The following is a 16657-nucleotide window of genomic DNA, read 5'->3' as shown; positions in this document are numbered from 1 at the left end:
GAAAGGAGACAGAGGCCTTCACTCCCTTAACACCCCATAAAGAATTATGGGGACATGTGTTTCTCAGGGGGGGGAAATGAAACAGGAAGTTAGGGCATGGCTAAAACTAGTTGGGAAAGGAAGTGTGACAAGATCCTGGAACACAGCAGAGAAGGTTCCAAAACTCTGAATGTGGACTTCTCACAAAAGATTGAGCAGATTTTTGATAGGATGATCTAGACGTGATGCCAATGTGGGAAATATAGAAAAGGAACCATTACCATTAAGCACTCGCTATTGTGTTTCACCATAGCTTACTCTACACTGTCAGCTTTTTAAAAAAATTTAATTTAATTTATTTTTCTTAACTCATCAACTTTACTGAAAATCAATAATAATTACATAGCAAATTAAAAATTTTAGATAAATATTGAAATGTGAAAGATACAAGATGTACACAGAGTGAATTTTAGAAAGATGTTTCTGAAGTGAATACCTGAGATTAATAATAGATTGCACATTGTAAAAAATTGTTTACAAACTTAAATGAATATAACAATAAAAATTGTCTAAAATAAACATGAAGAAGAGTTTACAGATCAATCATATAATAGTTCACTCTGTGCCAAAATCAAGAAACTTACATTCATATAATTAGAATTCTCAAAGTAGAAAGGGGTAGGCAATAAATATTTAAAGATTTAAAATTTCTGAATTTAGTTAAAATTATAGCAGCACATTTCCAAGAAAAATGAACCTTTTTGCATAAGAAATATTAATAAAATCATACCAAGATACACAAAAATGAAATTGTCCAAAACTAATTATAAAGAAAAAAATCACTAAAGCATATACATAGAAAAATATTAGGTATGGAAGAACAAAATTAAATAGCATCTTATTCCACATTAGAAAAAAAGAGTAAGTGGGTAAGAAACTAGACTTTTATTCAAAGAACTGAAAATAAAAAAGATCTGTCCTCACTGAATTTTATACTTAGCAAATATAACTTTGAAAACTAAAAGTAAAATATTTTCCAGTTATACAAACTCAAAATATTCTAATACCTTCAGACGTAGCATATAGAAAATAACAAAGACCATAATCCAGAAGGAAGAGAAGTTGCTGTATGGTCTTGCATAAAGAATAAAGAACTGTCAAAATGGCAGTTATTCGGGACTGTTTAAAATATAATTATATTAGACAAACTCATTCAAAAGGTCATTGAAGATTTCCATAAAACTATCAATCTTATGTCAGGTTATATACATATTTTTTTCGTGTGTGTGTGTGTGTGTGTGTGTGGTTTTGTGTGTATGTAAGACAAAGAAAAACTAATATAAAGCCAATGGAAAATGGAAATGCACTTTTTAAAGTTTCTAATACTAGGAGAAAATATCATACTATGTCTCATAAGTAGATTGTAAGTCAAAGAAACAGTATAAATCATAAAACAAAAATTAAAATTAAACAATATTAAGACAATTAAATATTAATTAATTCAAAATTAAATTAAATATTTCAAAATAATATTCAAAAATTAAAATTAAATTGTGAGTCCAACTAAGAGGCCAGAATGTAGTGTATCTTATGTAAGAATCTGAGATTAATTCAGAGTACTCACACAATATTTGATTAGATTAATATAGGCAAAAATATCAAGTAAGAAAAAGTTTTCATGATAGTAAAGAATTACTAAGATTAAACATAACAAAAGTACTGGAATGGCAAATATATAACCAACACTTCTAACAGTTTGGAGATAGGAAATCACACAAAGTTCTAGTATGTGGTAGATGTGGACAGTGTCCATGATGCTTACTGGTGGTCAGGTGTCACTGATGGGATTGAGCTACTGCTATTTCCTTGATATTCACCCTGTAGACCCAGACAGAATCATGACCTATAGGGTGCAGGAGAAGTCTATTTGTAGAGTACGCTGATGGAAATATTTTGCTGCTGTATACAAAAGAATAATTGACAGACTGCTGCTGTACACCTCTTTTTCTCCTGTGTTTAATTGTTTGCCTTATTTGCTGGGTTCTTTCTGTTCTCATTCATGGAGTTGTGGTCATTTTGATCTCCCTCTAGAATATCTTTTATTAGTCTATGTAGGGTTAGCTTTGTTGTCATGAAATTCTTTAGTTGTTCTTTGTCATGGAAGTATTTCACTTCTCCATCAAACTTGAAAGACAGTTTTGCAGGGTATATCAGTCTGGGTTGGAATGTGTTTTATTGCAAAACTTGAAAGTACTTTGCTCCATGCTCTTCTTGATTTAATGGTTTGTGTAGAGAAATCTGCCATTATTCTGATGGGTTTTCCTTTAAATGTTATGTTTCTTTTCTCTAGTGGTTTTTTTTTACTGTTCCTGTGCTGAATTTCTGGGAGCTTTATTATTATATGTCTGGATGTGTTTTTAATTGGGTTGATGTTATTTGGAGTTCTGTATGCTTCAGTTACCTGAATGTCAGATTGTTTCCCTATGTTTGGGAAGTTTTCTGCTATTACTTCTGCCCATATTCTCTTTATATCATTTGTGTTGACTCCTTCTTTCTCATTAATGCCTATTAGTCTTACATTGTTCATCTTTGCATCGTCTTGCAGATGTTGAATCATTTTTTCCTGCATCCTACATTTTTTTTTTCAGGTGGGAGGCTTTATTTCACTGTGGGGACCTAGGGAGGGCAACAGATGGGTAGGAAGCTTGTGCTGGGGGAGGGCCACCCCCCAGCTGTTGAGAGGAGAAACTGAGGCTTGACCCCGGGGGTGGGGGATGGGGGTGGGCAGGGAGTAGGTCTGGAGGAGCAGGGCCCCTCTGCTCTTCCTGGCAGTGCCTCACCACCCTCCCTGGGCCTTGACCCCACACTTTCTGGGCTGCAAGACCCCATTCCTGCTTCCCTGGCCTGGGGGAGGGGCTAGACCAGAGTGGGCAGCAGACAGGGAGCCAGGGAGTTGAGTGGGGTGGGGTGGGGAGTTAGGGTAGGGTCCGTGGTGTGTGGAGAGGGTGGCAGTCACCTGGGTGATCAGGTCCTGGCAGCGATGACCACAGAGAGAGCCATGCCCCCCAGGGCAATGGCAGTCGCCCCAAACATCCACTTCCACGGGATGGACCAGGCACCCTTGCCAGGACACTTGGCAGGCAGCCAGCTGGGGTTGCCCAGCATCTTCCAGTACAGGGCGGTTTCTGTTCTTCGCTGCACTGTGTGCTTTTTCAGCAGCTTTGAAAGCTCAGTGTGGATTGTTTTGTTGGGAGGCTCCAGCTTCAGCGCTGCCCTCAGGATGGGGATGGCCTCGTTGTACTCACCTTGCTGCGCCAGCACCTTGCCCTTGCAGAAAAGCGCCTTGATGTCCTCAGTTTGGTGCTCAAGCACCAGGCTGCCAGAGCACAGGGTGGCGTGGTAGGGGTCTAACTCTAGCTGTGAGGCCGCCAGGTTGTTGAGAAACTTGACCTTCAGCTGCACCAGCTTCTCCTCCTCCTCAAAAGTCATGTCCATTTTGGCGCTGGAGATGATAGCTTTGATGGCCAGGTCATAGGAGTTGGCAGCCAGCATGAAGTCTGTGCACTGATAGTGGGCATTGCTGCACTCATGCTTCCGATTGGCCAGTGCCACGTGCTCCTGGCCTGTGAGCAGCTCCAGGTCAGGTCCATCCACTGCTGTCTTCAGGGTCACGTCCAGGCACAGCGCTGCATGCAGGGGGATGTAGGGACTCCTGCTCTCCTGGGGGCTGTAGCAGTACTTGGAGTCAGCAGTGACCATGGCCATCTCACCCACATCCATGAGGGGAACACTGAGGTCCAGGGCCTGGATGACATCCCAGAGTGAAGGCCAGCTCAGGCTTCTCCTGCACCCGTGTGCCATTCTCCAGTGACATCTGCAGCTGCACTGTCACCACCTGGCACTTGGTCAGGCAGCTGGAGTCCGGAGGGGCTGGGACCAGTGTCTTCTTCCTGAGCAGCCTATTCCTCAGAATGTCCAGTCACTCTTCCGGGGCTGGGAGTGGTGCAGGTACAGGCTCCACAGAGGCCAGAAACTCTTGGGCCAGTGCCCCCAGCTGCTTGGCCTCCTCTACTGGGGACTATCCCATGTCTTCCAGTGGTGACAGCTCACTCAAGTCATTCTCCTCTTCTTCCTCTTCCTCCTCAGCATCTGTACCTTCAACCCCATTCAGCACTTCGATGTCCTCAAACGGGGGAAGCCCAGCAGGTGGCAAGGCAGCAGGCTCAGAGGGTTCCTCTGCACAGGGTGCCATGCTGCTGGGGACCGGGAACTGGTCCTTGGCTTCAGGACCCCCGCCTGAGGTCCTGGGCCCCCTCCCCAACCCCTCCTAGTTGTTTTTAAGAAATCTTTTCTGTCCTTTTCACTAGCTGCAAGGGTGTCTTCAAGCTCTGAAAGTCTATTTTCACTTTCACTCAAATGGTTTTGCCAGCTTGTGATTGAGATTTTAATTTCCTGTATATCACTTTGAATCGGTTTCATGCATTCTATTTCTTTACTGTGTGGCTCATTCGAGGATTCCATCATTTTTCTGTTCTCTTCTATTTTTTTTCTTCTTTCTTTCTTCTATTTTTTAATCAGTGTTTTCTTTAGAAACACTTACTACTTCTTTCATTATAGTTATCATTTCTTTTTTTACTTCAGAAATTATTTCTGATCTGATTTCCTCTGTACCTTTCTGTAGTTGTTTCTTTACTTCTGATGCTATTATTTCAGAGACCTCAGGTGTATGCTTTCCAATTTCTTCTATATTATTGTCTCCTGCATTTGTTTTGACTGCAATGGGAGTCTAAGAATGCGTTTTGCTCCTTCTCTTTGTCATTTTATATAGCACTGTCTTCTGACCTTTGGTGAAGACCTTTGGTAGAGTTATTACCTTAGCACCAGGTCCAGATCTACCAAGTTCAAACTCATCCAGGTGGGTGTGGCTTGGGTCTGGCTTCTGTGCTCCACTTCTTTCTGCTGCAGCCCTTGGAAATGAACCCACTATACCACTCTGGCAAGATGTTCTGCACCTGGATCTGCTCCTGGGTCTTGCCTCTAGCCTCTCTGCAGGGAGTTCTGCCACAGGGTTTCACACTGGGCCTGTCTGATGGAGGAAGTTACACATACATACACCTGGCCTGGGTGCTGTCAAACCAACAGGCAGTTCCACTCACATGCCAGGCCTGCATGCTGGCTGGAGTGAGGATTCAGAGGGACCTGGGCAGTCTCACTCACATTCCGGGCCTGTGTGCTGGCTGGAGTGAGAGTCTGGCTGTCAGGTGTATTTAAACAATTTTTTTTTCCTTTCTTTTCCTTCGTCTTTTTGAGACAGGGTCTCACTATGCAGTTCAGGCTGGCCTCGAGCTCACTTCATATCCCAGGCTGGTCTTGAACTTGCAACGATCCTCCTGCCTAAGCCTCCTGACATGTGCCACAACACCTGGCTTTTATTCTCCCTTTTTAGTCACTCCAAACTCACTCTGCAGAGCTCATTCTTCCCCTATCCTTCTAGTTTCCCTCCTACCTTTAATAAATATGAAACTTTGCCATAGTGAAAAAAATGCATCAACTGGGTGACTTAAACAACAGAAATGTACTTAAGTCTAAGATCAAGGTGTTGGCCAATTTGGTTCCTGCTAAGAGACTTCTTCGTGGTTTATAAATGGATACCTTCTTCCTGTATCCTCATGTGCAAAGAATGGGATCATTTCTCATGTGCTTTTCTTTCTTTCTTTCTTTCTTTCTTTCTTTCTTTCTTTCTTTCTTTCTCTTTTTTTTTTTTATTGATATGGGGTCTCACTATGAGGTTCAGACTTATCGTGATCTTCCTGTATCAGCTTCCCCAGTACCTGGATTACAGGTGTGCACCACCGTGCCCAGTTTTGGGGCCTGAACAATGTGCAGGGGTTCCAGGGCCGGCATGACATGTGGTGCCAAGGATCAAACTCAGGACCTTGCACTTGCCAGGCAGGTGCTTATGCCTCTGAACTATCTCCCCAGCCCATCGTGTACTTTTCTTATAAGGGCATGAATCTCATGAAGGTTCCACTCTGATTAACTAACTTACCTTCCAAAGGCCCCACATCCAAATACTATTACACTAGAGATTAGGGCTTCAAACTTTGACCTTCCAGGAGACACAAAATTTGTTTTATAGCAGTACTAAGAGACATCTTGAAGGACCTCCTGTATTCTAGACATACTCTTTCTTATATCCAGTGGGTAGTATCAATCTAATTTCACTTTGATTAATCAGGTCCAGTAATCCTAACCAGCACAGTAATTTTCTTCTTTGTTTACAGACTTATAGACTTGAGGAACCCACACAGGCCAGATGGTGGTCATAATTTCTAGTTCAGTGGAATTATTGCTGCCTCTCCTGGTATAAACTTTCCTGCCTTTCAAATCAAGATTTGTAGACCAGCAGAGAATAAGTTCACAAGGATGGAATGGAAACTAAAGTTTTACTAGTGAATCACTAGAGGTCCTGTTGAGAAGCACTATTTTCATTTCCACCCATTGATTCCTGGGTCCATGAACCCTAGGAAAAGGCCCAACAGGTAGCACATGCCAACTGAAAGCATATACAGCCTTCTGGAGGACATTTCCACAAACCCACAAGGTATTACCACCTGAGGTATGCCATGAGTCGATTTTTATAAGGCCATTCTACTGTTTGGTCAAGCTAACTGCTTCAGGATGATGAGGAACATAGACCAATGAATTGCATAACCGTAGTCCCATTGGCACACTTCTGTTGCTATAAAGTATTTCTGGATCGGAAACAGCGCTTCATAGAATATCATGATGATGAGTAAGTCACTGTTAAGTCCATGTGGTAGTTTTGGCTGAAGCATTGTGCACAAGAGAAACAAATTTTTTATCCCGAGTAGGTATTTGTTCCAGTAAGAACAAAGCACTGCTCTTTCCATCATATAAGTACTGCTAATAATGAACCATCTACCAGGTAGCTGGCTGACTATTGTAGGGGATGCTACTGTTACTGGGTGGCTTGTTTCTAACTAAATGTTACCAAGTTCTGGATTGCTCCCCTCTCCTTCTAGAATTCAGTTTCAGGTTCTTCTCATCTTGAACAAAGAACTGAAGTAAATGAGCAAAATCAGTGACAAAGTTTATTCAAGAGAGCAAAAATGAAGAATGAGAGGGAAATTGGCTCGGCAGAGTGATATGTATTTCTCCATTCTTTTATTTTTAACTTATTTCTGTCATCATATTACAAGTTGTTTCCTTAAAGATGGTATTTATTTCAGTCTTGTTAAAGCTCTCTCTTTTAAGTAGAATGTTTAGTCTATTCACATGTACTGTAACTATTGATTTGAAGTCAGGCACCTCATGTTTTTTTCTTATTGGTACACCTCTTTCTGTTCCTCTGTTTCTCCTTCCCAACTTTTAAGTTTATAGAATATTTTTAGCATTTCACTGTAATTTTTCTGTTGACTTTTTAGCTATATGCATGTGTATGTTTGTCTTAGCACTTACTCTAGGAATGACAGTGTGAATCCTTCCTTTATCATAATCTATTTAGAGTAATATTATACAGTTTCAAATAAATTACAAGAATCTTACAAAATTCTATTTTTCATTCATCTATAATTTGTGCCATTCTTGGCATATATTTTTATCTACCTTTAATATAAACATTATAACAAAATTATATTCGTTTTAAACATATATTATTCAATTTTCCAAGTGAATTGTCTTAGTTTGAACAGCTAAAAAAAAAATAAACTGGTGACTTTAGCAGACATTTAGTCCAAGATTAAGACTGACAAAGCTGGTATCCACTTGCTTCCTGGTTGCAGGTAGATGACTTCTCATTGTATCTCCACATGGTGGAAAGAGCACAAGCCAGCTCACTGACCATTTTCTTAAAAATAAGAACACTAAGTTCATTAATGAAACCTCCATCTTCATTAGTTAATTACTTCCCCACAGCTCTATATATAAGTACCATACCATAGTAAATTAGATTTCTACAAATGAATTTTGGGAGGGCACACAAACATTTAGTTAACAGATGCACTGTCTTTCTATTTGTTGGGGGTTTTTTTGTTGTTGTGGTTCTGGGTTCTCCACCACCACCTGCTTTTATTATTGTCTCTTTATCTTTAATTTTCAGGTTTGATTTTGACATTCCAAGATGTGCTTCTCTTTGTGCTCATCCTACTTGGAATTTATTGGGCTTTATTTGAAATTGTAATTTCATGTTCTTCACCAGATTTGAGGAAACTGGCTATTTCTCCAAATAATTTTCTGTTCTTTCACTCTACTCCCTGTGGAATTTAAATTACATGTACAATATATCACACAATTGTTCCATAATTCACTGAGATTTGTTTATTTTTAAAAACCATCTTTTAAGCTTCAAATTGGGTGATTTCTATTTGTCTTTCTTCAGCTTATTTATCATATAACCTGAAATCTCTAATCTTTCTATAAGTCTATAAATCTCTATATAATTTCTATATATTGCACTTGAACATTTAGAATTTGTCTCAGTTACTTTTCTCTCCTTGCTAAGACAAAATACTTGGTGCCCCAAATTAAGGAAGAAAAGTTTCTTTAGTTCACAGTTTGTGGAAGCGTCAGCCCATACTCGCCTGGCTCCAAGGCAGAGTGGCACATGGCAGAGGAGGGCAGTTCATGACAAAAACAGCAAAGACCAAAGGAAGGGTAGCAACTAGGATAGCTAGCTAGCCTCTTTCTCCTCCTTATGTTGTTATGCAGATTACCTGCCCCAGGGTAGATGCAGCACCAACACTTACAATAATCAATCACAAACTCCAGAAGCCACCCCATGATTGCATGAGGCTTTGAGGGGACAACCACACATGAACCATAACAGAATTTCCTTTTAGTTCTTTTCTATGTTTTCTATTTCTCTGCTCAGATTCCACATCAGTGTGCTCATTGTGACTACCTTTTCTTGATGTCCTTGAACATATTTATAGTAACTACTTGAAAGTCCTTCCGTCATAATTCCAAAATATGGATCATCTTCAGTTCTATTTCCTTTTTCTTTCTTTTTTTAGTTTAGATCACAATTGTCTATTTCTTTGCACATCTGGTAAAATTTTATTATAGCCTAGATATTTATATGTTATTGGAACTCTAGATTATGTGCTAAATGTAGATTTTAGAGAGTGTTGTGTTTTGTTGCTGGCAGTTAAATTCTGATTGTTAGAATCAGCCTAGGTATGCCTTCAGTGTATAATGTGGTTCTTATTCCTAAGGTTCTTATTTCTACAGTAGAAACTTTGTTCCTGAGGCATAGTTTTCTGGAGTATTAATTGAATTCTAAGCCATAACTTCAATAACTCCCAGAACCACTCACCTGCTGGCATTACTATTCAACGCACAGTCCTATAGCAATCAATCTCTGCTGAGCTTCGGGGAGACTTGTTCTGTGCACATAGAGCTCAGTCCTTGCCAAGGAGCTGTGCTACATTCTCACTCAGACATTTGAGACTTCCCCTCTGCACGGGTGCATTTGAGACTTCCCCTCTGCACGGGTGCATCGCTGTCTACCGCTATTACAAATTCCAACTGTTTCAGAAGCCTGGAGCTGTAATCTCTGCTCATCTGTTCACTCTGCTTTGCCTCTATCTTTCTATACCATGGCTCGAAACTGTGTTCCAGGTAGAAAACTGGGACAACTGTGGGCCTCACTTCACACTTCTTTCAATAGTTGTAGCCCAAAATGACTGATATTACTGTTGTCTTCTAGTATGTTCATTATTATAGAACATTTCAATGCCAGGGTAAGTTAGGGATCAGTTGTTCTGTCATTGTGGAAAGATAAATTCTCTAAACAAATTATCTGAAAACCATTTTTGGAATACAGTAAAGAGCAAATGCTTGTATATGACACCAGTGAGAAGGCCAAACTCCTGTAAAGAAAAGTATGATTATTTGTGATCTTCTTTAATGAATGTTTTGAAAATTATTACAATTGGAAATGTAACCTCACTGATTCATTCATCAATAGCTACAGAATGTCTACATTTTGAACTTGGTGTGTACCAAAGAAGGAAAAAGTCATTTAAACAAATATTCTCAACAACTGACTTATAAGAGGCTGGGAGGCACAAATTTCGAGACACTTGGCTGTTCTAGGAAAGACAGGTCGTATGTACAAAAACAAGTTAAAGTGGAATATGATTACATGCTAAAACTGACTGGAACAAGGAGGTAAGATGGTCCCAGCTTTACCTCTCCTTCCACTTATGGGGACACACCTGCACTGCAGTTGGTCCCTTTCCCATAGCCAAGTCATAGGAGCTGGATCAGGATTGGACTCCTAACCCAATGGTACTAACTCATACATAGAGCTTAACTGGTGAGATTTCCCTCTAGGAGTTTCAATTAAGAGACTCAGAGTATAGTTCAGAAGGTAGTGGATATTTAACCAGTACAATCATGTGGAGTTACCAAGAGTGTGGCCACTAAGACAAGCCAAAATCATGACCAATTTGTGGCTTTCAAGAATGACCAGGTTGTGGCTTGCATAAACCACCTATAGAGAGAACAAAGTAGATGCACAGAATAAATAGTCTGGGAGCACAGGGGGAAAAAAAGAATCCTATTCAATAATTTTCTCACTAAATCCTTTTGTGCATCTAATATTTACTACTCAGAATATTCTATTACAACTTTTCAATACTTGCCTTTTGGTTTGATATGGGTTTAGTGTCCATTTCCCACTCTACCCCTGGCTTCGCTCCTTATACCAATCTAACTAGAGTTATTATTTAGATGAAAAGTGCTGAAAGTAAGCGTTCAAACAAGATGGAAATTCCTCCACACAATAGCAGCCAAAGAAGGCTTCATGGAGGAATAAATCCTTAGGTTCCTCTCAAAGGAAAAAACTATATTTGAATGGAGCAGCATGTGGGTGGCCTTCACATGCCTTAAAAGTGTCCTTTGCCACCCGTACTATGCAATATGTATTTTAAGTAAACCATGTTTCCATCGGCCATTGATAGCTCTTCCTCTGTTTGCTTCTTGTGTAAAAGGATGAACTATCTTATTTCTTGAAAGGTTGCAACCTTTCAGACTCCTGTGTCTTCCCTCCTTGGGTTTTACATGTTATATTTCAGGCAATGGAATATGCAGTTAAAACTTATAGAAAGGCTATTCAAACTCCATGGATTTTTTTAAACCTCCTGCTGCATTCATTTGGTGCCTCTGAGATGTAGAATCATTTAGGGTAATACCAGCACTAAATGAAAATCCAAGCAGTATGTTTTAATTCCAGGTCAGCTAATTCCAAATGAGAATCAAAACACTAGTTTTAATTCCAGCTTGACTAATTCCTTTGTGGCCTCTCAGCACCTTACCTCACTTAATATGTGTAGAGAGTGAGTCCTGATGGTTTTGGTCCTACTTCATCTCAGAGGATCCTTATGGGAACTAATGAGATCATATTTATAAGAGGATTTGATTTCTTCATTGTGATAAAACATAGGAGAGTGAAAATCCACTCAGCAGTTGTTGCCACAGTAACTATTACAAGCAATAGGAAATCTAAGGAGATAAGTGATTTTCCATTTTTTCTGTAATTGTAAAGAAGATTGAAAAGTAGGAAGGAGAGGGTGAAGAAATGAAAGCCAGCCCTGCTGTGACTTAGATGGCATCTGAGTTCCCCTTGGAGGTAGTTGGAGATGAGTCTCAGAAGGAATAATTTCCTGATCTTTTACTCTGTGTTACCACAGCCTTCTCAATGTCCCCTTTGAGAAAGCATCATGGAAGACAGCTAAGTCCTTAACTAGCGCTTCCCTGTTTGTTGGAATAAATGGTGACATTTGCTAGTGGTAAAACAGGTCAGTTTGAACAACTGCTTTTCTGTGAAGGGATTCTGGAGTAGAGTGCAGAAGCTGTACGTAACACTGAGCAAGAACAGTGTGGAGTTTGCAGTGCCTACAGAAATAAGGGCCTCATTTTGCAGATCTTGGATGGTCTATGTGTATGTGCAGAGAGCATTCCGATATATTTGGCAGAAATAGCAAGCAAGACTGAATGATTAAGAATGCTCCCCGTGAAAAGAAAAGCTTGGAGCAAGAAGGCAACCAACTATCATAAAAGTAATTAATTGTTTAACTTTTTAATTGTCTGGCAAGACTGCCTTTTTTTTTTAATGAATCATATAAATGGGACCACGATGTCAGATAGACTATCCATTGAGACCTAAAAGACCAGTTCCTGCTATAAATTAGGATAATGAGTTAATTTTTTAAATGTTTTATGAGATTCAGAAGTACGGTGTCAAATTATTTTCTTAAATCTCTCATTGCTTTGAATGCCCTTCAGAATTCAGAGGGTAACATTTCCTTTCAAAAATTCCTTCCAAGTTTAGTGGCTGTTGTTTTACCAATCAGGTCCTTTTCCAAGGATGGTTTTAGTCCATGATTTTCATGACTCAGCTTAAAATGAACAAGACCCCATTGTTGGCTTTCTTGTTTTTGCACCAGCATTATTGACAAGATCTGCATAACTCTTGGAAAAAGGTCTGTTGTCTAACCAAGCTACTATGGAAACCTGATCCAGGCCATTTAGATGCCTAATGCCTTTCCTCTTGAATTTGTGAAGAATTTCAAGACTGGTCCGGCTTTACTTAGAAGAATATTCATCAGGGCAGAGGGGAACAGCTTGTTCACTCCATTTCACTGTTTTAAATCAGCTTTGCCAAAAGATTGGCCCAGGGGGAAGGCAGTGCTGCCCGTGGGGTCATTGTGAATCAGGAAGATTTCATTATTTTATGCTTTACATTCTCGCTGGGCAGCAGCATGAAGGAGCAAGATTAGCTCAGAGAGAGAGAGAGAGAGAGAGAGAGAGAGAGAGAGAGAGAGAGAGAGAGAGAGAGAGAGAGACCCTAACAAAATTGGTAAGTGGGAAAAAATTGTAGATACTTGTTCAACACAAGTAAATAGTTCCATATTCATGAGAAGAGTTCAAGTTTTACTCAAACCTATAGTTCTAAAAAGAACTCAGAAATATAGTTGCTCTCTCATGAGACTTTTCTTCCTTTCCACTCTTTCCCTTCAGATACCAACAGGAAAAGTAAAATTACCCTTACTGAAGATTAAGAAAGAATCACCTTAGGAACATACCCTGTCTTCTCTACAGAGAAGCACCAGGAATGCTCAGGACTGTCTGGCCAAGGACCTTTCTCAATAAATTCTTCAGGCGATTTTCTTTTCTTGTTTATTGCTGAGCATTTTGAGGCCTTAAAGGGTTGAGGGAGGCTTTACTGCCAATATTGCTAGGTGTAAATCTCATCTCGGTAAAACAAGCCTTGCAAAATTTATAATGTGGTTATTCGTGGTTATTTATGACTCATATGTACTTACACTGTGTGATGACTGGCCACAGCTGTCTGTTGTGGGAACCCAGGCCAGAAGGGTAGAGCCATGGGGATATTTTCTGTTAAGAGTAAAAGATTTCTTACTACCTGCCAATTGGAAGCTGGATGTCTTCTAATGAGTGACATCTTCTTTGGACTGATGGCAGATGATATGCCTGTGGTATTCTTAGCAGGTACAGAACCTGAGGAACTCATAGCTGTTTCCCACTTCCCTTTGGTCCTCCCTAGAGATGCTGATGATATGTCCAACGTAATGAGATTATCTAGAGAGAGCACAGGCTCCACTCTAGTTCATATGTTAACATTCCAAGCTCTTTCCCTGATAGATCTTCTAAGCAGGTTAGAAAATCAATTCTGTCTTTTCTCCATTCTTTTGCTCAATTTTTGCAGATGGTGTCAATGATGTTCATGCAAAAGCAAAGCAAAAAAAGGAATTTGAAAAGCCTAATGCTGATTTGTCCACCTCCAGTGGGCAGGAACTGCAGTTCTTCCTAGTCCAGAGCGTCCAGCTGGAGTTAGGGGACAGTTTGGGCTTTTGAAGATCTTTCAGAGGAAAATACAGTTTCTCGCACAAATTTCTTTGTAGAGTCTAAAATACTGGCACAGAGCTTTCAGGGATTTGGTCAGATTCCTGGCAGACTCAGTGAGGCACAGATTCTGGGACTGGGGAGACTATCTAAAATATTAGATTAGATTTCTTAACCGATTCAATCTAAAAACTTTATTGAGTAACTACAAGGTACTGTTCTAGATGCTTGGGATACATGCCTGAACAGAAACAACCAAAATATCTGCCTTCATAGAGCTTACATTCTAGTGGAAACAGATGTAAAAACAGAATAAATGGCAAGGTAAGGGGGACTAGAGTGTTAGAAGGGTGCTAAGGGTGTTAATGTGGCCAAGGTATCTCTCACTTAGAAGAAAAATATGAGGAAAGGAGGTTGAAGGAGGTAAGGGTGTCAGTCATGGAGCCCTGTGGGAAGGACAGACTGGATGAAGGTCATCAGCCCAGAGCCTGCATGCATTTGAGGACAGCAGAGAGGCCTATAGTCAGAGCATAGTGAACTAGCAGGACAGTAGTAGAAGATGACAGAGGCAATAGGATGGGAGATAGCGAAAAGAGAGATAATAAAGACTAAGACAGCCACCCTGTGCCTCAGGTGGCTCCAAAGAGTTGTGTGAGATGGGCTGCCACTAGACCCTTTGAGGAGATGAATGACACGATCTGCTCCATTAAAAGCACCATTCCAGCTGTTGCTACAAGGATGAGAGTGGAATCCAAAGAGAAGTTAGGAAGCTGTTGCAATAACCAATGAAGAGATGAGATGGGGCCTCAGACCAGAGAGACAGGAACAGCAGAACATGCAGAAAGAGAAAAGGAGGAGTCTAGATGTATTTAAAGACAAAGTTAAAAAGGTTTGCTGATGGGTGAGTGAGTGGGTAAATGAGTGAATGAATGGAAGTACAATGATAAGCCTGAGCAGGGAGCTGGGGATATAGCACAGTAGAACAAATGCTTGCCTGGCAAGTGCAAGGTCCTGAGTTCAATCCCTAGTACCCCAGTACCGGAAAAAAAAAAAAAAAAAACCTGATCAGGAAAAACAACATCTCAGTGTCCAGTAACAGCCACCCTGTGCCTCAGGTGGCTCCAAAGAGCTGGGACAACAGAGATAGAGACATCAATAACTCCATGGCTGTTTGGCTGTACTTGGTTCTGAGCCACCATAGACTTCCAGCTCATTCTTCCTATTTGTTTCCCTGACTACAAAGTTTCAGACATCTTCAGAATAAGAGTCCAAATAATGTTAAATTTACATTTTTCAGTCTATTCATTTGTCATACAATTATGTGTGTACACCTGTTTTGTGCCAGCAGTTGATGAGTTTGATATCGAGGATCAGAGTCTTGGAATCATGATTTGGTTTACTCAGTTGTGCTGGGATCTCTGCCTAGTGCTTCAAGACAATCTCACTGAATGCCTCCCAAATAATCCTTTGGGATAAAGATTGGCTTTGGCCCCATTTTGCAAATGAGAAAACCAAGGCTTTAAAGGTTAAATAGCTTTCCAAGATCACAAGGTAAGGATGAGGTATGATAGGAAGCTAGGTAGATCTGATCCACTCTCTCCGCTCTAAATCAAGAATTGACAATAAAATTTGAGTTTTCATGCCAGGGAACTTTCTTGTTCTTCTGATTTTTAGCAGCCATTTAAACACCATTCTTAACTTGTAGCTCATTTAAAAGACAAGTGGGCAGGGAGCTAGATTTGGCCCATGAACTATATTTGTAGACCTTCTAAAAAATAGTTTCTTTCTTAATAAGCTTAAGACCTAAGAATTTCCCCCACACACTGTGTCAATTAGATTTTGATCCTCTTAGCTCTGAGATTTTGAGAAGAGGAAGAAGAGGCCCGCGGGGGCTATCACTTGCCAAGAGCCATAGTAACTGGCCTAGTTTTCTGGATGTATTTGTGGTCCTCCTTTTTGGGCCATTTCCCTCTTCTCTTTGCTGGGTGTGGAAAGCAGAGAGCAGAAGCCTACCAGGAACACCATCAGGATCCATGCTGACCCTCACTGTGCTTAGCTCAGGGTCCTCAACTGTAAACTCCCAAGACCAGAAAGAAAAATATGCCAGGACTTGAGGGGACTTAATAAGACCATGTAAAGGATTAATTATACATCTTTCAAGAGCCTCAGCTTCCAGCATTTGGGCAGAACAAAATAATTGTCTCCTGCCAAACACTTTGCTTTGGATTTAGCTGCTTCCATGTATTTCCTCTGCCAAGCTCCTTCTAAGTGGCAAAACGAGTGTGCCCCCTGCGTATGGTGATAGTTTCTCAGCCAGGAGTGTGCGGGACTACTACACCCGCTGTACTCCTCAGATTCCTTCTACAATCTGTCTATAATGCCCAAGACAAAATGAGTGTGCATGTAATTTTGATTCCACATGAATTATGTTTTTTAAAAAATGCATTCATAATTTCCCCTTCCCCTATCACATATAATTTTAAGGCATTTTAGGTAAAAAAAAATAATTGATTTTTAAAATACAAACAAATATATAGATGCAATAAACCTCTTACTGTCTTTGAAGGAGGACACAGGAGATAAAAGAGCATCCTTAGAGAAGGAAGAAGACAGTATTTGAGAGGTCAATAGCCTGACCTTTCTAGAAATTGTCCCTCAAATAACTTCTACCGAGTAGGGAGCAGATGGCATGATGCCCGCCCCATGTCACTGATGGCCTCAGGGAGGTTACTAGCTCATCAGCGGAGATGCCAAAGACTTTAGAACTCTTGGTCAGGCTTGTAAA

General features: G+C 40.3%; 1 pseudogene across 1 annotated transcript; it reads right to left on the bottom strand.

Moving 5' to 3' along the window:
* Window positions 1–3003: 3003 nt before the first annotated feature.
* Window positions 3004–4231, bottom strand: LOC101586009 (annotated as a pseudogene). Its single transcript, XR_192656.1, has one exon. The product of XR_192656.1 is annotated as a peptidyl-prolyl cis-trans isomerase FKBP8 pseudogene (transcript).
* Between the last annotated feature and the right edge of the window lie 12426 nt (window positions 4232–16657).

Source organism: Octodon degus, unplaced genomic scaffold (genome assembly GCF_000260255.1).
Source record: "Octodon degus isolate 3935 unplaced genomic scaffold, OctDeg1.0 scaffold00086, whole genome shotgun sequence".
Lineage (NCBI taxonomy): Eukaryota > Metazoa > Chordata > Mammalia > Rodentia > Octodontidae > Octodon > Octodon degus.
The sequence above is the reverse complement of the archived record's forward strand: the minus strand, read 5'-3'. Positions and strand labels throughout refer to the sequence as shown.